Below are 21,206 nucleotides of genomic sequence, written 5' to 3'. Positions count from 1 at the left end.
AAAATTGCAAATAGAAATGATCACTGAAGAGCTGTTTATTCATTGTGTGCTTGTATGTTTTACATTCAGATGTAAAAACAGAAAATAAATGAGAAATAATTCCCACTTTCTTAAGCAGTTTATGTGATCACCATTTCTCAACTAGTTTTAAATATTAGACTTACCTATGGACATAACTACTTTTTCATTTAAGACTAGTATACTTAACTATTAAAATTATTTTAGTAATTAACCTTTATTTTTATTACATAAAAAGGCAAACTTTCTGCCCTTATTTTGTGCTTCCTGATTATAGTTATACTTGGTGGTGGAACTCAAAACAGCGATTGTGTGAAAGAACACAGATTAGAAAATTGCTGACTCTTATGTTGTCGGAGTTGTTTTTTTTTTTTTGCTTGATATTACTTCAGTAGTGAAACCATTCCCCTCTTTTTATTAAATATAATTTACACACAGTAAAATTCACCCATTTTAGTACTGCCCTGCAAGTTTTGACATATGCAAACAGTTGCGTACGAACCACCAGAATGAAGACGTAGAACAGTTCTATTATCCCTCACATTCTTCTGTCCCTTGTAGTCAGTCCAGCTCTCCATCTTCAGTCTCTGGCAACCACTAATCTATTTTATACCCTTACAGTTTTGCTTTTTCAAGAATGTGATACAAGTGAAATAATACGGTATTAAGCCTTGCTTCTTTTTCTTAGTACAGTACATCTGAGATTTATACATAGTGCCTCTGTCAGAATTCATTCTTTTGTGTTGTTAATTAGTGTTCTGTTGTGTGGATATACTGAAGATTCTTTATTCTTTTTTAGTTGAGGAATAATTTGGGTTGCTTCCAGTTGGTGATTAAAAACACTGTAAACATTTGCATATAAGTTTTTCGGAAATTTTCACTTAATTTGGGTAAATACCAAGGAGTAAAATTGCTGGGTTATATTTTATTTGATCTCATAAGAAACTGCTAAACTGTTTTTGAGAATAGCTGAACTAATTTTGCATTCCCATTAGCAATATGTGAGTTCCAGTTGTCCCTCAATCTTGCTAGCATTTGATATTGTTAATTTTTTAATTTTAGCCATTCTAAAAGATAATATCTCATTGTTCTTTTAATTTGCATTTCCCTAAATGACTAATGAATGTGAACATTTTTAATGTATTTTTTTTCCCACTGTGTATATTCTTTGGTGAAGTAACTAAGAATTTGGATCCCATGCCTATTTTTTTATTGGGTTATTTTCTTTTTCTTTTCTTTTTTTTTTTGAGACAAGGTCTGTCTCTGTCACACAGGCTGGAGTGCAGTGGCACGATCTCGGCTCATTGCAGCCTTGGCTTCTGTGCTCAAGTGATCCTCCCATGATAGCCTCTCAAGTAGCTGGGACTGCAGGCACAGGCCACCAATCCTGGCTAATTAAAAAATAAACTTTTTGTAGAGATGGTGTTTCATCATGTTGCTCAGGCTGATCTTGAATTCTCCTGGGCTCAAGTGATCCTCCTGCCTTAACCTCTTAAAGTGTTGGAATTAGAGGTGTGAACTACTGAACCTGGCCTGGGTTTTTTTTTTTGTTTGTCTGTTTGTTTTGTTTCTTTTTTTAATTAAATTTTAATTAAATTTTTTGAGTTCTTCAGAATAATCTGGGTAGAAGTCCTTCATCAAGTATATGATTCGCAGATATTTTCATGTAAACTGTGATTTGTCTTTTTATTCTGTCTTCAGTAAGCATTATTGAGATATATAATTGATGTACAGTGAATTGAAAATGTTCTTTGTACAATTTAGCTTCTTGAATTGTATAAAGTATTCAGTTTGGTAAGTTTTGACATATGTGTATCCTGATATAATTGATGTACAGTGAATTGAAAATGTTCTTTGTACAATTTAGCTTTTTGAATTGTATAAAGTATTCAATTTGGTAAGTTTTGACATATGTGTATCCTGTGAAACTATTAACACAGTCAGGCTATGAACATATTCATCACCCTCAGGTCTTTTCTTGCCCCCTTATAACCTCTTGCTATCCTTAGGCAGCCACTAATTTGTTATTTTCACAACAAATCAGTTTGCATTTTCTAGGATTTTATATACATGAAATCATACAATTTGTACTCTTTTAGTCAACAAAATTATTTTGAAATTGATCCATGTTGTTTCATATAACAAAGTTCATTTCTATTTTATTACTGAGTAGTATTCTATTGTGTTGATATACCATAATGTGTTTAGGCATTCACTTCTTGATAGGCATTTGAGTTACCTCCAGTTTTTGGCTGTTACAAATAAGACCACAATGAACATATTTTTTATGTTGTATATTGAATATGTTAGGCATATATTTAACTTTTAAATAAATAGCATGTAATCCTAGCTACTTGGGAGGCTGAGGCAGGAGAATCACTTGAACCCAGGAGGCAGAGGTTGTGGTGAGCCAAGATCGCGCCACTGCACTCCAGCCTGGGCAACAAGAGCGAAACTCTGTCTCAAAACAAAAAAACAACAACAATAAAAAAAAATTTTACATTCTCACCAGCAATGTTTGAAAAATTCTAGTTGATCCATGTTGTCACTCAATATGGCCAGTCTATTTTTTGCCATCCTCGTAGGTGTGTAGTTTTATCTTGGTTTGGCTAGAATTTGCTTTTCCTTAATGACTAGTCGTATTGAGTACTGTCATATTCTTATTTGCATTTTTTATATATTCTTTGGTGAAGAGCCTGTTCAAGTCTTTTGTGCACCTTTGAAATTGAGTTGTTTTCTTTGTGTTCAGTTTTGGAGTTCTTTATATATTCTGAATATTACCCAATAAGTGATTTGTAAGTATTTTCTCTCAGTCTATGGCTTGTGCTTTCATTTTCTCATGAAAAAAGGAAGAATTTTTAATTTTTATAAAGTTGATTTTTTTCAGTTTTTTTCTTGCAAGATTCATGCTTCAGTTACTTACACGATTACTTGAAAATAAAAAATATTTTCCATGCTTTGAATAGTCCTGTATGTGAGGAAATAAATCTCTAAAGACTGGGCAGGAATGGCAGGTCAGCACAAATAGCAACAAACTTGAGCTGGGTGGAGTGGCAGGGGCCTGTAGTCCCAGGATCTTGGGAGGCGGAGGCAGGAGGATCACTTGAGCCTAGGGGTTGGAGATTAGCTTGGGCAAAATAGCAAGACTCTGTTTCTTACCAAAAAAAAAAGAAAAAGCTCTGGGTTGTGGGGAGAATGATGGTGTGTGGTGTGGGATGTTTCTGTGAAACTATAGTTTGTACATCTTCCTTGTTGAAGGTATGGGGAAAAAAATCTCTACTTCACACTGTTGCTGGTAGTTATCTCTGATTGTGGAAGAGGAATGTGGTGAAGGAGATGCAATAAGAAATCATTAAGAGACATTTGAGCTGTACATTTATTTGGGACAGTATACTTTCAACAGGACAGCATGAGTCTTTCTGTAGACCCACTTTCCATTGAAACCGGAAAATGCAGTCATTTGAAGTCTCGAGAAATGGTCGTAAGAGCATGTAGCAAATGAAAAGACATTTATTCAAGAAAATCTACTAAAACTTAGTAAGAACATTGAATTACTGTGGTATTGAACCAAGACCCACTTCCTTTTCCTCTTTCCCAGCTTATTGAGATGGAAACTTCATTCCAGACTGGTACAGCCAAGAGTACAAGATTACCTGTTCCTTTATTTCCTAGTTGGAAGGTATCTTTCTCAAAGGACCAGGATATCAGGATTTTTTTTATCTTACTCTCCAGCGGCCTGTTGATGAGGTCAACTTCTGGATGAGTGGGGCTGAGAGGCAGGAACTCACTATTTCTTACTCATGGTACACAGGCTGTACCTGTGTACAGTACCACTGGGAATACTGAAGGCACAGTCACCCATGCCCCAGCTTGTAATCCAGCAGTTCCACACTGGGAGAGGCAAGTTGAGACCTGAGGCTATTGCCCCAACTCCGCCAAGTGTTTTTGTCCTCTAACTGGGTTGTCATTCAAAGATAAGTGCACCATTGTCCACCCAGCTCCACAGATAAGAGACTTGCCTAGGGGGAGAAGTATGCTGTAAGACAGAGTTCTAAATCTCTTTCTAAAGAAACTAACTTCATTTGCAACAGTGTGGGGAGAAGTTCAGGTCTAAGAGTATCCAAAAACAGGAGGGTGTGGTGAGAGGCAGTTAGGAGGAGATTGGTAGGTGCAGTGGAGATAAATAAACTGTAGAAGGGCTAGTTTGCTGGGGAGAACCAGGGAAATGAAGAGCTGGGAAGAGTCTTTTTGGGAAATCTCAAACATTGGCCCCTGAAACTATTCCTTTAAAGGAACCCAGATTTGTTTTGATTGACCTGTGAAGCAATTGATGCTTCAGCAAATTGGTGATGCCTAACAACTGGATGTGGTCAAAGAAAGAGAAAAAGAGTGTCCTGCCCAAAGCAGTCATTTCATGGTGACTTTGCGACTATCCAAGGCTGTGCCTCCTGAGGAGGAACATGAGGGGCTTCACACAGGGGAGATGGGGAGAAATACGCTTCACTAAAACAATCCAGCCAGTGACTAAAGAAAGAACAGTAACATACCCCAGAGTAGGACAATCAAGATCCAGAGTGGCTATAATATAGGAAATGGTCAGTTCCCAACAAAAAATTGTGAGATATGCAAAGAACAGGAAAGAATGAGCTATACACCAGAAAAAAAGCAAACAACAGAAACTGCCTGTGAAAGTGACCAGATTTTGGAATTAACTTCAAATAGCCATTGTAAATATGTTCAGAGAAATAAATAAAATCACCATTAAATAAGTAAAGCAATGTATGGTGACAATTTTTTTTATCAAATAGAGAATGTCAATAAAGATACAGAATTATTAAAAAGAACTAAGTGGGATTCTATAATTGAAAAACATTAAAGCTGAAATGAAAAGTTCACTAGAGGGACTGAGTCACAGATTTGTACTGGCAGAAGGCAGAATTAGTTAATTTAAAGATAGATTAACAGAGATTATGGAGTATGAAGAGAAAAAAAGCGTGGAGAAAAATCAACAGAACCTCATAGAAATGTGGGACAGCATGAAGTGTACCAGCATACACATAATGGGAGGACCAGGAGAGAACAGAGACAAGAACAGAAAATGGAAGAAGGACTGAGCATTTTTCTTTCATTGCCAAATTTATTACCAAGTTTATTGAAAAACGTTAACCTGTATGTCGTGGACCCTCAGTAAACGCCAAGTGAATAAATGCAGAGAGATTCAGAGACTCATCATAGCATAGTTTAAGGATAAGGAGGAAATCGTGAGAGCAGCAAGATAAAAACATGTCATCACTTACAAGTGAACCCCAATGAAATTAATAACTGCCTTCTTATCAGAAAGAATGGAGGCCAGAATGCAGTGGAATAAGATCAAGGGCTTAAAGGGAAAAAAAACAAACCTGTCAACCAAGAATTCTGTATTCAGGAAATCTATCTTAAAAAGATGAAGGCAAAATAAAAATATTCCCAGATAAACAAAACTCAGAGAATTTGTTGCTAGCAGTCATGCTTTATAATGACACAGGATCTTTTTTGGCCCCTTTGCCGAGGATCACAGCAGTGGGGCACCCTGTCTACTTGTCCCATATGGGCCAAGTCTGGCTTGTGCACCAGCACAGCCTGCAGCTAGACCAGGGGTGCCCCAGCTAACCTGTGCTATAGTTTGTACCCACATTCAGTGGTTCCCAAGCTCTTGTCCCTACACCCAAGAAGAATGGGGAAACACTGACAGTTGAAGAGTGTGGAGGGCAGAGAATAATTTTCTTGAATGACGGAACAGTTCTCAGCTGAAAGAGGATGCAGAAGTGGTCCCTCTCTCAGTGTGGCTGAGTCTGAGACTTTTATGGCCTCAGAATAGAGGAGTGTGTGCTGATTGGTTTCTTAGTATGTAAAGAAAGGCTAAAGCAGAGGCACCACTCAGAGGTGGGCACAGCAGGGTAGAAAACCAATTAGGAAAAAGTAAGTATATGTAAAATAGTTGAAAGGTAGAGATCAACTAGAGAAAAGTGCACCAAATGGGAAGACGAGTTCTCAATCTGGTCCATGGATGTGACTTGTAGCTTGGCTTTCAGGCTTGAAACTTTTTGGCTTGGAGTTGGGATTTCACCAGGGATGCATCCCTATCTGCCTGGCATTTGACTGCCTCCTGTCACCTCCAATAAGAAGTACTAAAGGAACTTATTTGAACTGAAAGCCAGTGATCCCACATTGTAATTTAAATCCACACACACAAAATTGACAAAAAGCACCACCAGCCAAGGTAATTATATAATTATAAAAGATAGTATAAGTGCATATTTCTTTTCCATTTCTTAATTGATGGGCGCAGTGGTGAAACCCCATCTCTACTAAAAATACAAAAATTTGCCGGGGGTGGTGACGCACGCCTGTGATCCCAGCTACTCAGGAGGCTGAGGCAGGAGAATTGCTTGAGCCGGGGAGGCTGAGGTTGCAGTAAGCTGAGATCGTGCCACTGCACTCCACCTGGGCAAGAGAGTGAGAGTCCATCTCAAAAAAGAAAAAAAAAAAACAATTGTGAGCTGGGTGTGGTGGCTGAAACCTGTAATCCTAGTACCTTGGGAAGTTGAGGCAGGTAGATCACCAGAGGCCAGGAGTTTGAGACCAGCCTGGGCAACATAGCAAGACTCTGTTTCTACAAAAAAAAAAAAAAAAAAAAAAAAAAAAATTTCTAAAACTAGTTAGGCACAGTCTTGCATGCCTGTTGCCCTAGCTACTTGGTAGCCTGAGGTGGGAGGATTGCTTGAGCTCAGGAGTTTGAGGCTGCAGTGAACTATGATTGTACTACTGTACACTAGCCTGGGCAACAGAGCCAGACCCTGTCTTAAAAAGCAAATGTGTAAACAATATATATATAATGTCTTTGGGCCTATATACATTAAAATGCAATATATTTGCCAGTTACAGTGTAAGGGAGATTTGTTGACACAAAACTGTACTTAACTGAGGAAATAACTCTTGATGGTAATTTGAAACCTCAGGAACAAAGAGAACCAGAAACAATAAAAAAGAGCAAACTCCCTTTGCTCTTTTTATTTGCTCAGCTTTTAAAAAAGTCATAAACTTATGTAAAGTGATAACTATAACAAGTATTGTTCAGGTTATAACATTTATAGGTGTATGTAACAATGATATCACAAAAAGGAGGAAAAGGAAATAGAGCTATATAGGAGTAACATCTTCACATCTCAGTGTGATTAAGTTAGCATAAATCTGAAGCTGAATCTGATAAGATGTATATGGGAAGCCCTAGAGCAACATGAAGGAAAATCAATGACAAATGCTACATTAGGAAATAGTGATGTAATGCAAAAAGAAAGCAGTAAAAAAGGAGGAATGGAGAAACAAAAACGTGAGATACACACAGAACAAAAAGTAAATTAGCAGGTCAAAATCTAGTTATATCAATAATGACAATAAATGTAAATGGATCAATCGATCAATTCAGAAGTTAGAATCCAGGTGTGGTAAAGTACACCTGTAGTCCTAGCTACTCAGGAGACTGAGGTGGGAGGATTGCTTGAGCCCAGTAGTTACAGCCAGATTGGGTAACACAGCAAGACCCCGTTTACAGACATTAAAAAAAGGCAGAGGCTGGAGATAGACTGGGTAAAAAGTACAGAACTCAACTATATGCTCTCTACAGGAGACACACTTCAGATTCAAATATATAGATTGAAAATAAAAGGATGACAAAAGATTTATTATGCAAATCATAACCATAAGAAAGCTGGAGTGGCGATATTAATATCAGGCAAAATAGACTTTAAAACCAAAAAAGGTTACTGAAGCTAAAAAGGGACATTTTATATTGGTAAAAAAATTGCAGTCTGTTAAGAAGACATAACAATTGTAAATTGTAAATATCTGCATCTAACAACAAAGCTCCAAAATAGTATGAAGCAAAAACTGATAAAGGGAGAAATAGACAATTTAAAAATAATGGTTGCAGACTTTAATACCCCTCTTTCAGTAAGGAATAGAACAACTAGGCAGATGATCCACAAAGAAATGTTAGACTTGAACAGCATTATAAGTCAACCAGACCAGACAGACATTTATAGAACACTATCTAACAGTAGCAGAATATGAATTTTTCTGTAGTGCAAACAGAATATTCTCTAGGAAACACCATATGTGACACTGTAAAAGAAACCTTATTACATTTAAAAAGAAATAATACAAAGCATGTTTTCAAACCACAATAGAATGAAATTTCTCTTTCTGCAACCAACAGAAAGAAATTTGGGAAACTTAAAAATATGTAGAAATGGAACATGTTCCTGCAGTAACTAGGGGATGAAAGAAGAAATCAGAAGTAAATTTGGAAAATACTATGAGATTAATGAAAATAAACTTATGGGTGCAGTTAAGGTAGTGCTTAGAGGAAAATCTGTAGTTGTGTCTATTAAAAAAGAATAAAAATTTCAAATTGATACAGCCATCTACCTTAAGACACTGAAAAAAGAAAAGCATACTAAACCTAAAGCAAGCAGAGAAAGGAAATAATAAAGGTTCAAGAAGAAATTAATGAAGTAAAAGAAAAACTAGTTAAATCAAAATTAGTTAAATCAGAAGCTGGTTCTTTGAAAATATCAACAATTTTGACAAAATGTTTAGCTAGATTGTCTAAGAAAAAAGAAAACACAGATTACTAGAATTAGAAATGAAAGAGGAGACACTGCTACCAATCTTACGGAAGTAAAAAGTAGTGTAAAGGAATAGTAGCAGCTGTATGCCAATAAATTAAATAACTTAGATTAGATGTAGAAAGATACAAACTACCGAAATTGACTAAAAAAAAAAAAAAAAAAAAAGTGTAAATAGACCTATAACAAATAAAGAGATTGAATTATTATTATTTTTTTTAAGAAGCCACCTACAAGGTATAGCAAAGGCCCAGATGGTTTAACTAGGGAATTCTGCCAAGCATTGAAAGAAAAATTAGTACAGATTCTTCGCCAGCTTTTGCAAGAAATAGACTTAGCTGGGGACAGATGTACCTTCTTACAGCAGTTGGTGTGGGAATGGGTAACCAGAGCATTAGGGAAATAGCAGTAAGTTATTTATCTTCCCGTGTGACTGGAAATTAAGATCCTTGCTTTGAGTGGAAACTTTTTTTCATATATAGTAGCTTCCTGCATTCAATTATCTTGTAACTAGTTTATAAAACTTTTAACTTCCTTAAAAGACATTGTATTGCCTGAGTGAGGGAAACCTTGTGAAGGCAGATTATTCATTATTGAATCTGAATTAAAAATAGTGAGGTTTTGTGTTTATAAGATTATACCAAATACTAGTTGTATTTCTAGGTTCTAATATAATATTGTTAATTTAAAGACATTACTAAATTACTTATATTCAGGTTTTTAGTTAACCTAATTTTTAGTGTGAAGGTCTGTTGCAAGAATAAAGGACCCTTACATGTTCCTTGAATCATTTGGTGTAAACTTAGAGTATAAGCTGGGGCTGAATTGGCTGATTTTTAAAAATCACTTTTTCCTGGAAACTTACTTGTCATACCTGTCAAATCATTTGTATGCGTCTCACTTGAGTGTTAGAACTTTGAGGTTGGTAGGTCAACTTTTAGCATCTTTTTCCCCTTTCTGTGTATGTATCCATGTGTGTACATGTTTGTGTGTTGTGTTTAATATAAATTGTGATGTACTTTTTTACCATTTGGGATATAAATTATGGCTTCCCATGAGTGTCCCAGTATGCAGCACTGGTGGTACTCTAAGCTGACGATTCCTCCCTCCCAAGTTTCTAAACGTTTTTGTTAACTATTACAGGAAGTGAGTTCAGACTCCGGTTACTACCAACACACTAGGCAGCCATGTACACATACAAAATGATAATAATAGTGGCTAACATTTGTTGGATACTTGAGTTTTATGAGGCATTGTGGCCAGAGAATTGTTCCATCTAAAACTTAGATTATTTGTAAACATTTTTAATTTACTGATGTTCTTGATTTTGAGCTATGGCAGTACTCAATAAGGGGTAGTTTTGCTTCACAGAGAACATCGGGCAATGTCTGGAGATATTTTTGATTGTCATAACTGGGGAATGCTGCTGGCATTTAGTGAATAGTGGCTAGGGATACTGCTGAATAATGTATAATGCTCAGGATGGTCCCCCCACAAGAAAGAATTACCCAGCCTGAAATGTTAGTAGTGCTGAGGATGAGAAACCCTGGCCTGGGGTGATTGTGCATTCATCCTATGAGCCATGATTCTTGCAGGTTTGAGGGAAAATGATGCTTTCTTTTAGTGTTTGGTTGAACTATATTTTCATGCTAGTACTTTAGGACGTAAGCTGACAACCAGAATGTCTAGCTCCAGAAAGGTTGTGGTGTTTGCCATCTCAGAGAAAACCTAGAACTATTTTTGGATCACTGCCCTCTATGCCTGACTCAGTCTTCCAGAATGTCTATTTCTATGTGCAATAGTGATTTTATCTAAGAGCTTCATTGCTTTTTTATGTCCTTGGGTTTTGGTTAGGGCATCCTTATTGCATCCATTAAGACTCCATCTGAATCCAGGTGAGAAAAGAATTTTAAGTTTTCAAATTTTTTCTCTCTCAGAAGTTCCTGAATTCTGTTTTGAAAATGTATTCATTACTGTTCTTACAATTAGATACGTTAGTAGTTTCGTGGAAGGGAGAATGACATTACAAAGCATTTTAAAGTTTTGCTATACTGGAACTCTGTTTTAAGGGAGAAACTTTAACTCATTAGCTCGGCCAATGTCATATGAGGTAAGTAGTTTGGTGAAGTCATGATTCCACTTTAGGTGTGTCTAACATAAGGGCATACTGTGTTAATTTTACTGCCAGATGGATGCAAATATAATTTAGTTTAAATATACTAAGGAACTGATCTTTTCATTCATTTCATAAGTTATTAAGGACTCGTATTTTTCTCTTTGCTGCTTTAAGTACTTTATTGCTGTTGCTTATCTTAGTGATTTCTAGCAGGTAAACTTAACCTTTTGAAGATGTTTTAACCTACATTGTTGTAATAATTGGTGAAAATCTGGTGGTACCATTTTCCTCTGAAATAATTTACTTGAGTAACTAATTCATACAATGTTAGGCAAGAGAGTATTTGCTTACATATATTTAGATATGTGTTTCTAATTAGAGAACTTTTGACATGTTACGATTTTTATTTCAGACAGTATACTTCATGAGACTCTACAGCAGTGATTCTCTAAGTGAGGTTCCCCAGACCAGTGGGATCAGCATCATCTGGGAGCTTGTTAGAAATGCAAATATTCACACCTACTGAGTCAGAAACTCTGGGGTTAGGGCCAAGCAGTCTATTTCTTTTTTTTTTTTTTTCTAAGATGGAGGCTTGCTCTGTTGCCCAGTCTGGAGTGCAGTGGCACCATCTTGGCTCACTGCAAGCTCCGCCTCCCGGGTTCACGCGGTTCTCCTGCCTCAGCCTCCCGAGTAGCTGGGACCACAGGCCCCCGCCACCACGCCTGGCTAATTTTTTGCAATTTTAGTAGAAACTGGATTTCACTGTGTTAGCCAGAATGGTCTCGATCTCCTGACCTCGTGATCCGCCCACCTCGGCCTCGCAAAGTGCTGGGACTACGGGTGTGAGCCACCGTGCCCGGCCAAGCAGTCTATTTCTAACAGGTCCTCCAGGTGATTCTGAACCTTGCTAATGTTTAGGAACTGCTCTACAGAGAGTGACTTGTTGAAATAAGTTCACTTGGTTTTAATCCAGTATATTTGTTCTTGTTCTCCTTTTGTTCCTACCACATTTTAAACTCTTATTACTTGTGAGAAGATAAACTGTCCAAATTTCTGGCTGAACTCAAATAGCTCACATGAAGCATTTAAAGAAAGACAGTTTGGAAATAATAATTCAAGGGATCAGGATAGGTATTCATTTAAATCACTATTTTAAAAAAGCCCTCAAGAGATTTAATTTAAAATCTTGTACTGTGGGAGTATGATCGTTTGATACTGAGGAGCTGCTAAGTTAAACAGATTCCTGAGACATGAAATCAAAGGATTTAAAAAAAAAATTCATATGCTTCTATAGAAACTTTAAAAATGGAGGCTGGTCGTGGTGGGTCATGCCTATAATCCCAGCACTTTGGGAGGCTAAGGTGGGTGGATCGTTTGAGCCCATGAGTTTGAGACCAGCCTGGGCAACATAGTGAGATGCCGGCTCTATTTTTTTTTTTTTTTTTTTTTTTTGAGACAGTCTTGCGGGGTCGTCCAGGCTAGAGTACAGTGGCGTGATCTTGGTTCACTGCAACCTCTGCCTCCCAGGTTCAAGCAATTCTTGTGCCTCAGCCTCCTGGGTAGCTGGGATTACAGGCCCACACCACCATGCCCAGCTTGTTTATTTGTTTTATGTATTTATTTAAGTAGAGATGGGCCTCAAGTGATCCACCTGCCTCAGCCTCCCAAAGTGCTGGGATTACGGACATGAGCCGCTGTGCCCAGCCTCCGTCTCTATTTTTTAAATGTATTGTATAAAAAAGGAAACTTTAAAAATGGAAATTAGGATGATAATATATAAGAAGAGGTAGTATGCTGAAAACTGCAATCATTTAAAGAAAAAAGTCTAAAAATATATTCTATAAGTTCATAGTATAGTATATATTATATAGAGATGTTCTTTTAAATAGTGGTAGAAAATAATTCCAGATTTGGATGCTTATAATAGTACTGTCAGTCTATTTGAGAATTTAACTGTAGTGTAATAAGTATTAATGCTCTAGTTAATTATCCATAATGACTCAATTGCCATTGAGATGATAGTGTATTGTGTATAATATATGGAAGATACAATCACATTGAATGTACGGAGCTGTGCTGTTATCTATAGGTTGCAAATCTTTGGGCCTTCTTAATAGTGCACAAGCAGTACATTAATATTGAGATATTTCAACTGGTGACCTTAATTTTTCTGTGTAAGTCAAATTTTTTATATGCAGGTTTTACTACTAAAGTCTTAACTTGAGTCTATCTCTAATTATCTTTCAAGGTAGGTGCTACATATTTTATTCTTGCTGGTAAACTAATTTGTATTTTGTGTCAGTTTAGCTTATTATACATTAGCCTTTCTTAGCGTTGTCATAGATTATAGGGACTAAGTACAGAGATTGTTATCTTTAAAGTTTATATTATATTCAACAAGTAAAATTTTTAACAAACTGGACTATTTAGTAATTTTACTAATAAGAATGGTTAAAACCAGCCAGGCACAGTGGCTCACGCCTGTAATCCCAGCACTTTGGGAGGCTGAGGCAGGTGGATCACCTGAGGTCAGGAGTTCTAGACCAGCCTGGCCAACATGGTGAAACCCTGTCTCTACTAAAAATACAAAAATTAGCTGGGCGTGGCAGGTGCCTGTAATCCCAGCTACTCAGTGGGCCAAGGCAGTAGAATCACTTGAACCTAGGAGGCAGAGGTTGCAGTGAGCAGTGAGACTTCTCAAAAAAAAAAAAAAAAGAAAAAGAAAAAAAGGAATAGTTAAAATCTCAGTTTATACCTGTTTCCCCTGCCCCCTGCCCCCCGCCCCCCAGAAAATGCCTTATTATAGATTTAGGATATAGATGGCAGAGTAGAGGTAACCTCTTATGGTGTTGTTAATTTGCTATTTTTCACTTTACTCCCAACTTCAGGGCATCTAACCTCATCATAAAACTTCAGGGCATCTAACCTCATCATAACTCTGGATAGAGGCCAGGAATATATACATTCTGTGTAAAAAAGAATATTCATAAGTTGAATGTATGTTAGTACTTAGTGCTGTTTTTGTGTGTATATAGATACAGAAGGCAGAGAGTGAGAAGTAATAAAAGACTACAGAGAGAGTAATAACAAGAAAAAGACTGTATAGGGCCTAGATTGATCTATATTTGCTCAGAAGTTATATACAGTATATGTAGTTTCCTACACAGTGTATTTACTTAGGTTAGTGAGAAAATCAGTCTTTTCAGAGTTTTGACTTAATTTTTATTTAAATTAATTTAAAATTTTAAATGATGCTTCATTTACATATTATTATACTTCAAAAATCATATAATATTTTATGTAATAATCCAAATTAAAATCTTTGGAAAATAATGGGCTGTTTTTTCATTCTAAAGCTGATACTTGTTAATTATAGAAAACCTGCAAACATCTGAAAAAATATCTGGAAGAAACTGTAAATCCCATGTGGACCTATCACTCAAAAATAATTACAATTAATATTTTGGTTTATTTCTTCCCAGTCTTTTAAAAAATAAATTTTTAAAATTGGCATCACTCATGTCTTTATTAATTTTTTAACCTATTATAAGCAATAACTTTTCCATATCTTTAGTTTTTAAATGATTTTTTAATAACTTCATATTTGTGTCATAATTTTAACTTCTTTATATTGTCATACATTTCAGTTACCCTTTTGCTTTAATATTATAAATTTTGTGGTGAACCTTCTTGTTCATAAATCTATTTATAAATCTGTAAATCTTTATCTGTTTCTGATTATTTCCTTTTATGTTTCTAGAGGGGTAATTACTGAGTCAGGGAGTATAAATGTTTTCAAGATTCTTAATGTATATTGCCAAGTAGCCATCCAGAAACACTGATCCAATTTAACATCCACTAGCAGTATGTAAAATGTCTATAAAATAATACCGTTGTCACCAGTTGGTATCATAATTGCATTTTAAAAATATTATTTCATTTGTGAAAAATTGTACTTTGTTCTGTCAAATATTGTCAAAATACTGAAAATGTTATTTTACATTATGGTTTTAAGTGGATTATTTGAACATTTAAAAAATCATACCTGGACTTTATCAATTTAAATTAAAATGTAGTTTAGTAGAACATTGTCAACAGCCAGGAGTTTTGGAAATATTTGGTCATTGTAATGGTGAGAGGGTCCATTGGGAATCATCATTTGATTAATAGACTTTCACTTGAACTTTAGGTCTTGCCTCTGATCATTATTAGGATTTTTAGAGTAATTCTCATTAGTTTTCTGTCATCTTTTAGTTTTGCCAAATCAACAAAACTTGACAGTTTTATTAAAATAATAATTTATTCAATAATATTATTGAAATAAAGCAGCTTTAAAAGCAAGAGAAAATTCATACTGAGAAGTATTTTTCTATAGAAAAATAAATCCTTGCTCATTTATCAGATTTTAGGAATGGCTGTTATAATGTAGGAATGTAAGAGCACTGCTTTGAAATTAGACTTTTTAGTAACTTACTAAGATTATGTCATTTGCTTACAATGTTTATATTGGATAAATTGTCTAACTTCTAGGCCTCAGTTTCCATATCTATTAAATAAGATTAAAACCAGTTTCTTATAAGGATTGTGAAAGTTAATACATATAAAGTACTTACTTAGCAGATTGCCTGGTAGTTGGTAAATGCTAAATAAATGCTGGTTATAGTTTAGCAGATTTTGATAGACTTACTCATTCAACAAGTATTTACTAACCACTTACAGTGTGCCAAACACTTTGTAGACATTGCTGATACAAAGTGACAATCTCTAATATAACTTACTCTGCAGTTAGGGAGGAGGGAATAGAATTTATCTTGAAAATTAGAATAACCATAAACAAGAATTTAAAAACTTGGGATAAATGACTTCTGCCTTTTGGGGGAGGAGTACTTTGCACTGTTTTGTTTTCTGTATAAGTTTTATTCATATGAAAAGTGATGTGATTAGTGTCTGCTTTTTTTCATTTGGGAAACTCAAGCTGCTAGAAAATAAAGCATCTGATTTTTATATGGTAATACATGTTGGAATTAATGATACTATAATTTATCTCAGAAGGGAAGAAGGAATTGCCTCGTTGGTAACTAAACAGCAGAGTACGTTTACATTTTAAGGTAAATTGATATAAATTATTATTATTATTTTTGGAGATGGAATCTCGCTCTTATCGCCTAGGCTGGACGCGATCTCGGCTCACCGCAACCTCTGCCTCCCACGTTCAAGTGATTCTCCTGCCTCAGCCTCCTTAGTCACTGGGATTATAGGCGCCCACCACCACGCCCGGCTAATTTTTTGTGTTTGTAGTAGAGGTGGGGTTTCACTATGTTGGCCAGGCTGTTTTTGAACTCCTGACCTCATGCGATCTACCTGCCTCAGCCTCCCAAAGTGTTGGGATTACAGGTGTGAGCCACCGTGCCCGGCTGAAATTATTTTCTTTGCTTAGCTGTTAAAATTGGCCTCCAAAATTAAAGAAAAATATAACGTTTACTTTTAAGAGTAATACTTGTTTTTAAAATTACTTATGAAGTAGTTTTCCATCTCACTAAATCCCCCACTCCCATAAAAACAGAGCCGAAAGAAATCGTACTCCTTAGTTATGTAGTAATATTATTTATTTATGTACTACTTATTTATGTAGTATAAGTATAATACTAATTTTTGTTATTAAAACAAATTATTCAAATAATTTATACAGGATGTTTGGTTAAGAAGTTTAAAAAATGAGTATGATTGATCAAATGGATTTAGTTAGACATGAAGTCATGTTGCACTTACTTAAAAACATATTTTCCTATGTGGCTTTTCAGTTGACAAAGATTTCCATCAAACCCAGCACTTAAAACAACAGACATTTATTATCTTAAAGTTTCTGTGGGCTCTGAATCTGGGCACAATTTAGTTCTAGCTTAGACTCTAGCTAAGAGTCTCTCACAATCAATCTGTTGCAATCAAGACTGCAGTCAAGGTGTTGGTCTGGGTTTCAGTCATCTCAAAGTTTGACTAGGGAGGAGTCTGCTTTCAAACTCACTCAGTGATTGTTCACAGAATTAATTAATTTCCCTGTGGCCCATTGAAATGAGGGTCTTAGTTTCTTGCTGGCTGTTGGCTGGAGGGCCTCCCTCAGTTCTTTGCATCTCCGTGGGGCAGCTCACTGTAGGGCAACTGTTTTTCTTCAGAATAAGCAAGTGGGAGAGAAAAAGAACAAGATGTAAGTTGAGTCTTTATGTAACCTAATCTCAGAAGTGACATCTTATCACTTCTGTTGTATTCTGATCTTAAAACAAGTCAGTAGGTTCATCCTCTACTCAAGGGGAAAGAATTATACAGTGACATGAATAGCAGGAATCAGGAATCATTGGGAGCCTTCTTAGAAACTGCCTGCCTGAAGAGCAAAGCAAAATGTCTGCAAAAAACTAAATGTTGAGATGTTTCTATGAGCCTTAAATACAAGAGAATGGGGCCAAATCAGAGTAAGACTCCATGAGGGAGTAAGCATGGAGAAACAATGGATTGTCTGACGGCCCAGAAAATATGAAAACCCCAAAATAATCTACTTACTAGAAAATACAGTGGACTGATTTAAGAAAAGCAAGTGGAATTAGAATGGGTACAAGTAATATGTTGTAAAGTAGAAGGGGATATACATAATCTAGGGATTATGAAGTATCAAAACTATGTAGCCATAGCTCCCTTTAGGGATAAAACCCAAACTAAGAGGAAAATGCTGGAATGCAGTCCGAATTGAGCAGTACAGGGACAATAGAGATAAAAGAGAAGATTCAGATGAAAGTGGGAGAGAACACAACCAGAAAAATCTGTGAAAACAAGCTGCTTTTTGAAGACCACCAAAAACAACAGAATGACCATGCCTCCATCTCGAAGTTCAGAAAAACTGATTTCACTTAAAAATTAGTAACAGAAAATGATAGAAGTGAAATCTAAGAGAAAGTTAATATAAAGGAAAAAGAAAAAAAGGAGCAAAGTAATATCTTAAAGACCATGAATGCAAGTCAGAAAGACATGCCCCCAAAACAAATGAGTACTATTACCTGTTCTTTCAAAACAAGCTAAAAGAAATTAAGAAAATGTTGTTATGAAAGAAAACATAAAAATATAAATAGGAATTTTAAAAACTCAGAAATAAGGTGATAGAATTTGGAAAAGAATAGGAAAAATGTGCACACAAAATTTAGCTGGCTGTGGTGGTGCACGACTATAGTCCTAGCTTCTTGGGTGGCCGAGGAAGAAGGATTCTTGAGTCCAGGAGTTCAAGGCTTCAGTGAGCCATGATTGTGCCACTGCACTTCAGCTTGGAGACAGATCAAGACTCTATCTCAAAAAAATACATATATACAATTTCAGAAATGAGCCTCAATTTAGTGGAAATTCAAGAGTGAATAGAAAAAGCACAGGTAATGTGTAAAGCGATACAAAGTGAAGAAAGGAAATTGTTGTTTTCTTTTTCACCCAGGATCTGTTGTGCCCTTCAAGGAGAGAGAGACCACCATAAGGCCAATCTGATGTGCCAAGGACATCTTTTCTCTCTCTCCCTGTTGCAGAAGTCAAATGGGTGAAGCCAAGTATAACTTAATTAAGCAGAGCTGAGGGAAGGAAATTGTTTTTTTTTTTTGTTGTTGTTGTTGTTAAAAAAAAAGACTGCTAAAAGATTTAAGAGAAAACAATATTGAAAACAAAGATAATCCAATATATGGATAATACAGGTCCCTGAAGAAAACCATGCCAAGGAAACAGAACAAATTCTAAAAACTATAATAAGACATTCTTGAAATTAAAAAAAATTTGAAACTACGCGTTGAAACAGCACACTGTATACCTAAGAATATTTACTCAGAACAATGACAACTGATATAAATGCACATAAAATCAATGAACTTTAAAGAAAAAACAATTTACTGGGCACCAGGCAAAAAGACTGAATAACTGAGAAAGAAAAAAAGTTTGTCATCCGACTTTTAAACGGCACTGCTTTATGCCTGAAGAAAATGGAATAATGTATTTAAGATACTCAAGGAAAGAAAATGTGAGCCAGGGGGTAATGTGTGGATTTCTATATAGCCAAATGAGTTTCAAGTGTGAAACCCATGAAGAATCTTATTGATGTGTTAAAAACAAACAAACACACACCTCAGGGAATGTTTTCCCTATGAGCTCTTACTGAGAATTTTCCTAGAGGATAAGCTTCAAACAAAATTACTAACAAGGTATGGACTTAAGGATTGGTGGCTAAATTTAGATACTTCCTCTGCTCTTAAAGATTCCTGAGTTGCAGACAACTTCATTGGCTCAAATCATTTCAGATGTTATGCTATAAATGTTTATAATTTGGTGATATTCATTAATATAGCAGCCTTGGAAAGGAAGAGTAATAGGCCTCTGCACTTAAAATACTTATTGTATAACCATGACACCTTTTGGGAATGGACACACTGCTTGGTTATATATAGCAGGATTTCTTAATCTCAGCACTATTTATATTTTGGGCTGGAAAATTCTTTGTTGTGAGAGCTGTCCTGTCCATTGTATGATGTATAGCAGTATCGCTGGTCTCTGTTTACTACATGCAGTAGGTTTCATCTCTGTTGTGACAACCAAAAATGTCTCTTCATTGCCAAGTGTACCCTAGAGGGCAAAATCAGTCCTGGTTAAAGAACCAGTGCTTTAGAGAAGTGTTAAGTATTGCTACAAAGAACCTGTTCTGTTGCATTTGATCAACCATGAAGACCCATCTTCACATTGTAAGAGAATGAAAACCTAGTAGAAGAAATTAATCAGCCAGGATAAGGCCATTACAGATTTGATTATATATTTCATTAAAAAATTTGTACACATTTATACACATATACACGTATGTGTACATACATATCATCTGTGAGTAATTATACACTTACTAGATCAATCCTGGAGTTAGACACAGTATGCTAATTTCAAAGTATAGTATAAGATATAGTAAAAATTTTATTAAGATAATAGTAAAGATATTTTATTCCATATTTTTATATTTAGTCCTTAATCTTAAATTTTCCAAATTATTTTCAGTATTTTACATGTTAAACTTCTGTACATTTTTAACATACTGAAACCTTTTTTAAAAGAAATGTCTTCCTGATTGTAACTTGCACTACTTTTTTTTTTTTTTTTTTTTTTTTTTTTTTTAGATGGAGCTTCACTCAGTGTGTCACCCAGGCTGGAGTGCAGTGGCACGATCTTGGCTCACTGCAACCCCTGTCTCCTGGGTTCAAGTGATTCTCATGCCTTAGCCTCCCGAGTAGCTAGGATTATAGGTGTGCACTACCATGCCTGGCTAATTTTTGTATTTTTCGTAGAGATGGGGTTTCACTATGTTGGCCAGGCTGGTCCTGAGCTCCAGGCCTCAAGTAATCCACTCGGCTCGGCCTCCCAAAGTCCTGGGACTACAGATGTGAGCCACTGCGTCCGGCCAACTTAGTTGTTGATATATAGGAAAGGCATCTTACCAGTGCTTGTGGTTTATCCAGAATATAAGAAAAATACTTACAAGTATATAAGAAAGGCACATCAAATTTTATCAATTGAGTACTCAGTACTTGCTTAGTATAACTAAACCCTTAAAATATGTTGATTATGTTTTGGTCAGATTATCATTGATCATTACCTGCTAGCCTTCCGGTAAGTACCAAGTCTTGCAAATGTAATGGGTGTATTTTCACCAAGACAAGGAATCTCCACTTTATCTGTTATAATTTTTCTTGGAAGTACTTTACTTGGATTGGTTTGAAGGGCTTCACCATAACTCTGCTTTTCAGGCTTTTAAAAATGGAGATGATTGCTGCTGACTGAATTTCCCAGGGCAGTATTTCACCAACTGCCTGTAAGATATGGATAGGTTTGTGGGTGGGAGTTTCAGGAAGGATTTTTGAATCTGACAAAAGCTGCTTATTGTATCCTATAGATTCACAATGTGCATTAACGTACTTTAAGTGCTCTTAGCTAAAGGAACCTGTTTAAACCTATATTTCTCAGAGTTAATTGATATGGAATCCTTTTATGGTACAGTATCTATTAAGATTTTGAAGAACAAATATTTTGTGGGCCAGTTGGGGAAGAACAATTCTAGTACAAGATAAAACTTGCTGTTTCCTCAGTAACTGTTAAATGACCAGTAAAGGGGAGGTGTAAAAAGTATTAATATAAAAGTTACAGAGAATTAAGGGGAAATTTTGAGGATGAAGGAGGGACACTAGTAAGTTTTTTTTTTAAAAGAGAGTAGATTTAAAACGATGACACATGAGAAGGGCTATAAATTGGAATTGTGGAATTGGATTTGGCATATGCTACAAAATTTTATAAAAATAGAATATTCACTAGCAAATGTAGTCTAGAAACAAAGTAGAAAACACAAATGTACAACATTA

The 21,206-nt window shown here is 35.7% G+C and overlaps 1 protein-coding gene and 1 non-coding gene across 2 annotated transcripts in view; one reads left to right on the top strand and one right to left on the bottom strand.

Annotated features, from left to right (window-relative positions):
* ARID2 (AT-rich interaction domain 2) overlaps positions 1-21,206 on the top strand; it is a 187,231-nt gene that overhangs the window by 33,892 nt on the left and 132,133 nt on the right. The gene's annotated exons all lie outside the window — the stretch shown is intronic.
* On the bottom strand, positions 18,267-18,405 carry LOC115900181. Its single transcript, XR_004059851.1, has one exon. It is a non-coding gene; the product is annotated as a small nucleolar RNA SNORA64/SNORA10 family (small nucleolar RNA).

Source organism: Rhinopithecus roxellana, chromosome 10, assembly GCF_007565055.1.
Source record: "Rhinopithecus roxellana isolate Shanxi Qingling chromosome 10, ASM756505v1, whole genome shotgun sequence".
In the NCBI taxonomy this organism is placed as follows: Eukaryota; Metazoa; Chordata; class Mammalia; order Primates; family Cercopithecidae; genus Rhinopithecus; species Rhinopithecus roxellana.
Note: the sequence above shows the minus strand (reverse complement) of the source record. Positions and strands in the feature narration are given on the sequence as shown.